This window comes from Malania oleifera, chromosome 8 (genome assembly GCF_029873635.1).
Source record: "Malania oleifera isolate guangnan ecotype guangnan chromosome 8, ASM2987363v1, whole genome shotgun sequence".
Taxonomy (NCBI): Eukaryota; Viridiplantae; Streptophyta; class Magnoliopsida; order Santalales; family Ximeniaceae; genus Malania; species Malania oleifera.
In genome coordinates this window covers 72378513-72389397 of record NC_080424.1, presented here as the reverse complement: position 1 = coordinate 72389397, position 10885 = coordinate 72378513, and positions in this window count along the sequence as shown.

The window sequence follows — 10885 nt, the reverse complement described above, 5'->3', positions numbered from 1 at the left end:
GGTTTCTACTATTTTTCAAGTTGAAATGCATGACAAAGGGAAAAATAGAAGGATAAGTGTTATGGTGGAGAAAATGGATGTATTGCATATGTACTAGGTGTGTGAGTTGGTGAGACTTCCAGTGTGGAAGAGAGTGATAGGATGCGGTGAAGTGATGTATCTGTTGTATGTGAATGACATGTTATTGACTAGAAAGACTTTAACTGAGGCTAATTAGTTGGGAATTTTGTTGAAAGTTTTTGACATGAATGTGTTGGGTACAACCAAGATGAGTCCTGGTTGGCTGATAGGCATGGACAAAACTGCAGAGAGATTGGTGTTATCTCAGGGTGATTTTGTGGACAGGGCTACAAGGAGATTAGAATTATCTCAGGGTGGATTTATGAATGGAACCGCAATGAGACTTTGTTTGCTATCTCAAGGGGGTTTTGTGGAGGATCAATATGGAATTCTACTGTTCGGTACCCAAGAATGAGCTGTGATGTTCAGGGGTGTCAAAAGTTCCCCATGATTGTGTAATGGGGTGTTTTGGCAGGCAACAAAGTGGACCGTCAGTTGTAAGTTTTGTTGAAGACTATGTAGGGGGCTTTGGTGATATAAGACTTGCAATTGCTTTTGTGTTTATTGTTGTGGGATGGTTTTATTAGAAGCCTAAGGTGAAGTCTTCGGGTCAGGGTTGATGATAACAAGTAAATCTATCATTGGCAAGTTCAAGCGACATTGCTTGGACTTGGTGTTTGTCTCCAAGTGCTAAAAAGGAGACGGTCCCAATCGAACGTTTTAAGGTCAAGGTGGAGCAATCAGATATGTTTTTCAGGTTCTTCTAAGGGGCGTATAATCACCAAGATGGAGATTGTTATGTTTTTGTGGTTCTTATATTTGGTGGAGTGCATAAACAAAGGAAGAAAAACATATGTGAAGTCACAGGTGCAGTGCAGTAGGCATTCATCGATGAATAGGCTTAATTTGTCGACGAATGGAAATACCGAGAGCAGATAAAATTCAGATATTCAGAAGTCATCGACGAATATGGCTGATTTGTCAACGAATGGACCCTAATCATCGACGAATTGACCCTATTCGTTGAAGAATGGGCTCGGGGCTGCGAGGATGATTTCAAATTTTGAATATGAACGTTACAACGATTGGGTATTTGGAGGGAAGCCTCCGTGGGGTTATTAAATATATGATTCTGGGTATATTGTGAGTAGAAAAGATCATTGAAACTCATTGTATTGTGTATTTTGTGATCTTCATAGTGAAATCTTACCGATTGCTCCCGTGGATGTTGGCATTGTCGAACCACATAATTCCCAGTGTCATTGCTTTTATTATTACTTTGGTTATTTGCTATGCTTGTGGAGTAATTTTGAATAATCACCATTTATATTGTTGCATTTGGTTTTATTTGATCCTTTACACAATATACATATTATATTGTGCATTGTTTGAGGGGCATTTTTTCACAACATTCTTCTCTTTTGATTTCTCTTTTTGCATTGCTCTTTGTGTGTGCATAATATTTAGGCTGCAATTTCACAACAAAAACTAAGCAATGTGCTATAATATAAGGAGGGTGCATTTGTTCAATGGGAGCATGTTGATGAGGAGTAGTTATTATAATTTTCATTTTCTACGGTGCATCTTTCGTTATTTATAAATATGCAGTATCTATATATCTGTTATCTCTTAAGATGTATGAAATAAATTCAATTTATGTTCTTGACATAAAGCTAGACATCCATAAAAGTTAAGTTATTGATTTTTGCATTATGTGAATTATGCTCCCAGCCTAGAAACTAAAAGATATTAATAAAAGCCAAAAATACTATCGGATTGCTTAAGACTTTTACTCATAAAACATAACGGCATATTAGAGATAGTTGTTGCGACGTCTCGAAAAAGGAGTCCTAAATGATAAGGAATAATAATATTATAGGTTCAAATGAGTCTCCACTAACCTGTTATTTACTTAGGTGCGGTAAGCTCACCTAATTATTACTTGTTGATTGGTCTCTAGACTAATTCTAATTTAAAGAACCAGTAGTCTCAGTCTATATTTACTAGAGCTAGCACCGAAAGTTTAGTTATGCGAGAGAAAGGTACTAGTACCCCCTATACACCCGTTTTACGAATGGTACCTAATTAATCATGAATTATCTCTAAACTAACTCTAATGGTCTTTAATTAAATCCTTTTAAAAAATAAATTTTAAAATTTTAAAATAAAATATAAAATGAGGTGTGATTTAGGAATGTCTAATGAGACTTCCAAAGGAGGGAATCTTAGTAGATAAACCCCCTTAGAACTAATATAGGTGAGATCTGAAATACCTTTTTACTTTTTGTTTAATCATTGGGATGCGCACACATAAAAAATAAAATACATATAGATAATAAATTCATCAAAATTGATCAAAAGAGTCTTTAAAACATTCCCATATTTTTTCAAATTTTTTTTAGAATTTTCTAAAAATGTTCCCACAATTTAATATAATTTTCTGGGATTTTTAAATATTTTTTATTTCATTTTTGATATTTTTATTTTCTCATTTTTTTTTATTATTTGAGTCAATATAATTCAAATAATTTTAATTTATTTTTTAATTTTTAAAAAATATTTTTTAAATATTTGTTTTACTTTTTTTTTCTATTTTTTAAAATTAAAAATCAATTTTAAAACTAAATAAATGAACTAGTAGTTCGCAAAAAGTTAGACTAGTTGAACTGGTTTAAACCGGGTTTGACCTGACTGGGATGAGTGGGCCAGGTGTTAGCAAGACATGGCGACGTGTGGTACTACTTTATTTTATTTTATTTATTTTTATTTTATTATAGTAAGGTGGTGTCAACATGGCAGCCTATGGTTAGTTCTGGGGATTTAACATAGATCCCTAACGTGGCAGTGATTCGGCCGTCCAAAGAAAACACAGATTGGATAGTCAAGATTGCATCCTGCTCTTCTCTGAATGCGCGGTCTTGGTTGCGTCACGTATCACTTTCTATACAATGACATGTGTCCAAACTGTGTATAAAAACCTTTTTTTTTCCTTTCCCCTTTTTGCGACGTCCCGGACCTGCCCAAACACTGGCATGGGTGCGGCTGGGAATTAGGAAAAACGGGGTGAATTTTGAAAAGAATATTTTCGTGGAAAAATAAGGTGTGATGGATTCGCTAGTAATCTTTTGGAGTATGGTTAGAATACTTGATTACTACCTCGTTAGGGGCAAAATCGGTCTGCGTTATTAGAGTTGGGTTCAGGAGTTCGGTTATGCGAGGGAAAGGTATCAGCACTACCTACGCACCCAATCTTACGAACGGTACCAGATTAATTGAAAATTATCCCACAAGTTAAATGTAAGTATCAGATTAATTGAAAATTATCCCACAAGTTAAATGTAATAAGGCTTTAAGATTACTCCTTTCCAAAAATTGAAAAATGAAGGTACCATATAGATATTCCCTTAGAACCAGGGTATATTGTACTCCGAAGAATTCGTGCCTCCTTTTGAAATCATTGGGAACAAAAAATCAAGAAAATAGTACAAAAACACACTCTTGGGATTTTGAAATTTCGTAGAGTTTTTCTAAGTATGAAAAATAATATTCCAAGAGGTTTTGAATTTATTTGGGAATGAAAATTTGTAAAAATGAGTTTTTCAACTCAAAAATATTTTTTACATTTTTCTATGATTTTTCTGAATTTTTATGTGATTTTCCAGGTATAACAACAATTTTGATTGCAAAAATATGATTTGTGATTTTTGATTGAAATAACATAAAGTCAATTAAGCAAAAGCAATAAAGATCAAGGCAAAATCATTTTTAGATTTTTCTCCTAAATTTTTTGGAATTTTTTTTTTGTGATTTTCTGATATTTTTAGAATTTTTGTGGATTTTTGTGAATTTTTGAATTTTGTGTAATCCTCAAAATGGGAATTATTTTTAGCAGTGAAAACCAACTTAATATATATATATATATATATATATATATATATATATTATTACTTTTGGATACTTCCTTTATTTTCTAGCTCTTTTGGTAATTTTCCTGAACCATTTTCTAAAACTTTTCTAAATACCAAGAGCAACCTTTTTAAGATTTTTTTGGAGATTTTGTAGCTTTTTCTAAGTTTTATGATTTTTTTTAGCACCAAAAATGACTCTCTAATCTTAAAATTTTTTTTTTATAATTTTTTAAAATTTTATGATTTTTATGTATTTTGGCACACATTATTGAATTTTGTGAAATTTTATTATAATTGAAATTAGAAGAAGATAGGAACCGGTCTCTGACCGGTTCAATAGACCCGAATCATCTGAAGAAGGAACCGGTTCATAGGGATCAACCATTTTAGGCCCTATCAAGGCCAAGAAAGGTGGCGCCTCTCAAATGGAACAAGTCAATGGGTTCGGATCGCCACGTGGTTCAACCCTAGACGTCCGTGATAGGTGTAGATCCGAGGGTTGATGAGCGACCATGTAGGGGGCGTTGGACATGTGGAGGGTGGAGGCGCCAAGTGTCAATCATCTTGTGATCCCAAGATATAAAAAAAAAAAAAAATCTCTTTTTCTTTTTCTCACTTTGTTCCCCATCTTCTTTTCTTCTAACTTTCTTTTCTCTCCTGCAAATCGTCCCCCTGAAGCCCTACTTGTGCCTCCTCCGCCCGAAGTCCTTCAGCTTTCCCCGACATAGATCAACAACGACAACCCACGAGGGCCCTTCAACCGCTTCTCCTCCATGTTTGTACACTCCATCACCGACAAGCTGCCTCCCGACGACGTAGACGATGATGACAATGAGGAGGAGCTCCCCTCGCTCCTCATTTACTTCTACTCGAAGCTTGGTGGCGCGGTGCAACAGTGATGGTTGTCGAGAGAGTAAGGAGATGGAGAGAGTGGGAGTGAGAGAGATCGTGAGGTTGCGGTTGTGTGAGTGTGGTGAGGATGGTGGTGGTTCTGGTTGGGTCTGCAAGGTTGTGAAGGGGGTTGCCGGCCGTGGGGCTATAAGATGGAGATGAATCTGTGGTAGGCTGCGAGGGAGGTTGGGTTGTGTTGTGTATATGGATGGAAGAGAGAGTGGTTGTGGGTGATGTGGGGTGGCTAGATCTGTGAGAGAAATAGAGCCGCGAAGGGGAATGAGAGGGACGGGAGGCTGTAAGTTCTTGGTTGGGGCTACTGTGGCCTGAAGATGGTGGGTGAGGGCTCGACTATGCAGGGTGTGGGTAGGAGAAGAGGGGGTGGAGATGGGGTTTTGCCGGAATGCCTGAGCTATGGGTAGGATGCGAAGATGGAGATGCTGGTAACGAGATTTAGTCGTGGATCTCCTTGACTTAGATAAATTTCTTGTTTGTTTTTTGTTTTTTTTTTTAGTTTTGATTTCAGGTTGTTGGTGTTGCATGTGCCCAGATCAGTTCTTGCTAGTGGGTAGAGCAAAGGTAGGAGACGATCCCACTCGTCTCCAACTCAGTGAGTAAGAATTGAGACTGACTTACTTGAGTCAAGTTGGGAACTTGTGTTGACTCAGGTTGTCCTAAGTGAGCTTACGTGGGCTTGAGTAGGGGTTGGCTACATGGGCTTTAATGACTTGAAAACGGGCCTTAGGAGTTTTAGAAATGGGGTTTGGAAAATAAGAGTTGGGCCTCTAGATATTTTGGAATTGGGCTTAGATAGATTTTAAAATGGGTGTTGCGCTGGTCTGTAAAATAGGAATTAGGCTGTGTTGAATGGATGGTGGTTTTTTTAAATTAGGCCCGGGTTCAATGGGCTTTCTCTTTAAAATTCAAACCTGGGCTTGGAGATTATTAAAATGGGCTAGGTTAGTTTGTGAAAACGCGTCAAAGTAGGGTCAAGTATTGGGGTTATGGGTTTGGGCTTAAGCTCTAGTGCAGGGTGATTGGATCCGAACTTGAACTCGGATTCGGGGAAGTAACTTTGGGTCCAAACTCAGGTTCAGAATTTGAGAGAGAGGGAGAACACCTGCATTCCTACTTGCACATACATAGATTGAATAACTTTAAGAATAGAGTTTTAGACATTTACCCTCTTACTTTCCTTCTCTTATCTTCTTTTCCAACTCTCGGGGTCTGTCCGTGCGTGAGTTCGAACGTGAATTGTTGCTCTACTGCTCCCCCCAGCTCCTCTGCTCTCCGTAATTTGAGCAGAACTCCTTCTGGTAGTTCTCAATTTGCAAAAAGAACTCCTCCCTTCTAATTCTCTTCTCTCTCAGTTTCTACAAAGCATCACTCTGTTTATGACTATCTCTCTCTACTTCAGAGGTTCCTGCTCTCAGATTAATTTTCTGCAGGGTTCCTCTAACTCTCTTCTTAATTTCTCTCTCTCTCTCTCTCTCTCTCTCTCTCTCTCTCTCTCCTTATTTCGGCAGAACCTCTCCTCTCTTATGAATTTTTCCTCACTTCTCGCAATTTCAACAGGGCTTCTATGTTTTTTGAGGGGTGCCTCTGCAGTGTGCGGTAATTCCCTATTTATAGGGAGTCTCAAAAGAGTGATTTTGGCGCCAATTTCCAATGCCCTTAGCTGAATTCCCTTCCACCTGGCAAGGAATAGTTCACTTTAATGAACTGCACATGTGATTCTATATTTTTCTTTTTTATTTTATTTTTTTTGAATTTTCTGCTAACATATTGATTCAATGGCTCTTCTGTGCGCAGGGGTTTTGAGGGAGAATATTTCAGGTGGCAGCTTGGTAGTGGAGGGCATGGCATCTTCTTTTTTGTTGTTTATTGTATGTATATATATATATATATATATATATATATATATATATATATTATGTATTCTTGTGGTCTACCCCCAGGTTTATTTGTACTGCACCCATTATTTGTAACCTCTTTTACTTTACACTTTTCACTTTTTTCATATGTAGCTTTCCATTGTTTATTGCTTGCTTATGTATGTACCTTACTGAGGGCACATCGCCATGACTTTACATTTGATTTTTCAATTTTGACTAGAAATTGATTGACCAAGTTTTACTTAAAAGAACCTGGTTATTAAAGCATGACCTTAACATCAAAACAAATCCCCAGTTTTAAAATTAAATGATCCACTTGATTAAAAATCTAATTAAAAAGTTAGGAAGAATCAATTCCACAAATTGAGCATTAAAAAGTTAGGAAGAATCAATTCCACAAATTGAGCATTTAAAGTTTGGCTTTCAATAAAACAGTGTTCAATTTTTAAATTTAACTCTAGGTTTAGATTAAAAAGGATTCTAATTGAAAATTTTAGAAGAATTTATTTTTAAAATTAAAAGAAGGAAAATTTTCCTAGAATACTAAAACTCAACTTAACATGTTGGGATCTTATCATTTTTTTTACAAAAGGGTGACAAATTTGAAATCTGAGGTCCTCAACTAAGGAGATTAATTTTGCAAATAAATCCTATGAAAAACTCGCCTAAAACTATAGTAAAAGGGATTTGAAAAATTTTCTTCCTTTAACACAGGGACTTGACTTGAAAATGCAAGATTATTTTGGGAAAACTGGTTTTTTCAAATTGGGACTCTAATTTTGAAAAGGACTCAAAATCGAAACAACCAGGACTCTAATTTGACTTAAAGTCAACTTTACTTTATTAGGTCTTTTTAGGAAGGCCTGATAAAAATTAGTGTGTCTGTAGTTGCTCCTCTTTATAGGTACTGTTGCTTAAGAATAACGGTGGAGACTGCTCTGTTGTTATTTTGGATTAACATGGCTATAAAGATAAAAGACACCAATTTTTACCAGGTTTTTTTTTTTTCTTTTTTTGATTAATTAAGTCAATTGCATGGAAAACTAGACTCGTACTAGATTTGAGAATCTGAGTACTATAGCAATTTGGGGATGGCTTGTATCGGGTGTGGGGGTGATCAATCAAGTGCAAGTCTCGAGATCCTTTGGAAAATGTCCTCAGCTGTAGAGTTCTAAGTCCCTAAAGAATTACTCTACTGGGGAGGATCAATCGGGCGCAAGATCCCGAGATCCATAGTAACGGTGCATAACTCGTACTAGGTATGTAAACCCTAATACCATAGTAAATGATGACTCGTACCAAGAGTGAATCTAGTACCATAGCAAATGATAATGACTCCCACTTGGGGTGAACTTGAGTATCATAGCAAATGATGACTTGTATCGGGACAAACCCGAGTACCATAACAAATGAAGACTCGTATCAGGACGAACCCGGGTAACATAGTAAATGATGACTCGTACCGGGATGAACTTGAGTACCATAGCAAATGATGACTTGTACCGGGAAGAACCCGAGTACCATAGCAAATGATGACTCATATCGGGATGAATCCGAGTACCATAGTAAATGATGACTCGTACTGGGATGAACCTAAGTACCATAGTAAATGATGACTTGTACCAGGACAAACCCAAGTACTATAGCAAATGATGACTCGTACCAGGACAAACCCGAGTAACATAGTAAATGATGACTTGTACCGGGATGAATCCAAGTACCATAGCAAATGATGACTCGTATCGGGACGAACCTGAGTACCATCGTAAATGATGACTTGTACTGGGACGAACCTGAGTACCATAGTAAATAATGACTTGTACCGGGGCAAACCCAAGTACCATAGTAAATAATGACTCGTACCGCGATGAACCTGAGTACCATAGCAGATGATGACTCGTACCAGGAAGAACCCGAGTACCATAGTAAATGATGATTCATATCGGAACGAACCCAAGTACCATAATAAATGATGATTCATATCGAGACAAACTCGAGAACCATAGCAAATGATGACTCGTACCGAGACGAACCTAGGTACCATAGTAAATGATGACTCGTACCGGGACGAACCCGAGTACCATAGTAAATGATGACTCGTACCGAGATGAACCCGAGTGTCATAGTAAATGATGACTCATGCCGGGACGAACCCGAGTACCATAGTAAATGATGACTCATACTAGGACAAACCCGACTACTATAGCAAATGATGACTCGTACTAGGACGAACCCAAGTACCATAGTAAATGATAACTCGTACTGAGACGAACCGGAGTACCATAATAAATGATGACTCGCATTGGGACGAACCCGAGTACCATAGTAAATGATGACTCATACCAAGACGAACCCGAGTACCATAGCAAATGATGACTCGTACCGGGACGAACCCAAGTACCATAGCAAATGATGACTCGTACTAGGATGAATTCGAGTACCATAGCAAATGATGACTCGTACTGGGACGAACCCGAGTAACATAGTAAATGTTTGACTCGTACCAGGATAAACCTGAGTTCCATAGCAAATTGGGAAAATTCTAGAAAAGATCAACTGAATGTTGAAGACTTATTTTGGGATTCGAAGACCTATGCCCCTGTCTCAAAGTGGTCATTCTATGTCTGGGGTCAGCTGCCTCGGTTTCAAAGCATGTCATTTTGTGCCTGAGGTCAATTGCCCCAGTTTCAATGGCATGTCATTCTGTACCTGCGTCAATTGCCCCAGTTTCAAAGGTTGTCATTCTGTACCTAGGTCAATTGCCCCAGTTTCAAAGGATGTCATTCTATACCTGGGTCAATTACCCTAGTTTCAAAGGATGTCATTCCGTGCCTACGGTCAATTGCCCTAGTTTCAAAGGATGTCATTCTGTACCTGGGTTTGCCTCAATTTCAAATATTCTCAAGACAAGAATGACTCAATCGAGGATTCCAAAGGTTTATTCAAAAGGCCTATTAAATAGGACAAGTATCAATGAATGGTGCTCTATTGCTATATATATGCATGTTGCCAACTATGATCTAGAATGCAAGGACGTATGCATGTTGAATGATACAATGTGTGTAACGACCTGTCTATTTTACTATAATTTTTTTCCTTCATATATAATAACATACATAATAATCCTAATATCCCGCTAAACTGCAATAGTCGTGATCAACTCGAACCCATGGGTGCCAAGGATAAACATGTCATACATCTCTGATACCTAAGCAACGGAAAACATAAATTACATACATGCCATATACAACATTAGAAACCATACCAAAGTTCTACTGAATATGTCATATGTATACAAACTTCCACAAAAAGACCCAAAAAGTATTTTAGGATCATAACCCAAAAATCAATCTAACCCTAACTCAAATACTTACCCTTGTGACAGGGTAATACAGTCAACCTCTACTGCCATGGGGCTTTATTCACCCTTTTACTTGGATTTCCTGAAATGTTTACAATGCTGGGGTGAGACGCCTCTTAGTAAGGGAGATAAACTAACATTAGTGTGTGACAACATGAATATTCTCGTGATAAATATAAACAGTACATAAATCATATCTGGTAAAAATTGTTTGTATGATTTCTGAATAAACATAATTATTCGTAAGATAACATATCATACTGTATTTCTGAATCATGTAAATCATCTTATATAATTGTACAATACTTGAAATAATACCCAGGATGGATAGCTAGCTGATGTCATGTCTTACCCCCCACATGACAGGGTTGTGCAGCCCGAAGGCAGGACTTAGCAACGGTTGGCCGACCATGCTAAGTCAACATAAGTCTGTAAGTACAATGGGCTTGCCCCACTTGATTCAGACTGCCAATGGGATACCTGCACTATCATTAAGCCACATCGACTGCCATCTCCTACACTCTATCTGAGATGTGTGGTAGCACTAACATAAACATAAACTTGAACATATAGCTACAGTACCATACTCTAAAATCTAGACTAAGCCATCCAGGTTCTGATAACATATAATACATTTCATATTACTAATACATAATTGTTTCATATTTCAAAGTAATATCTGACATGATAATATTTTCCTAATTTTTGACATAAAATACATAATTACTGCATCTGCGCCGACTTGTAAATCATGGCATATGCGTCGGCCA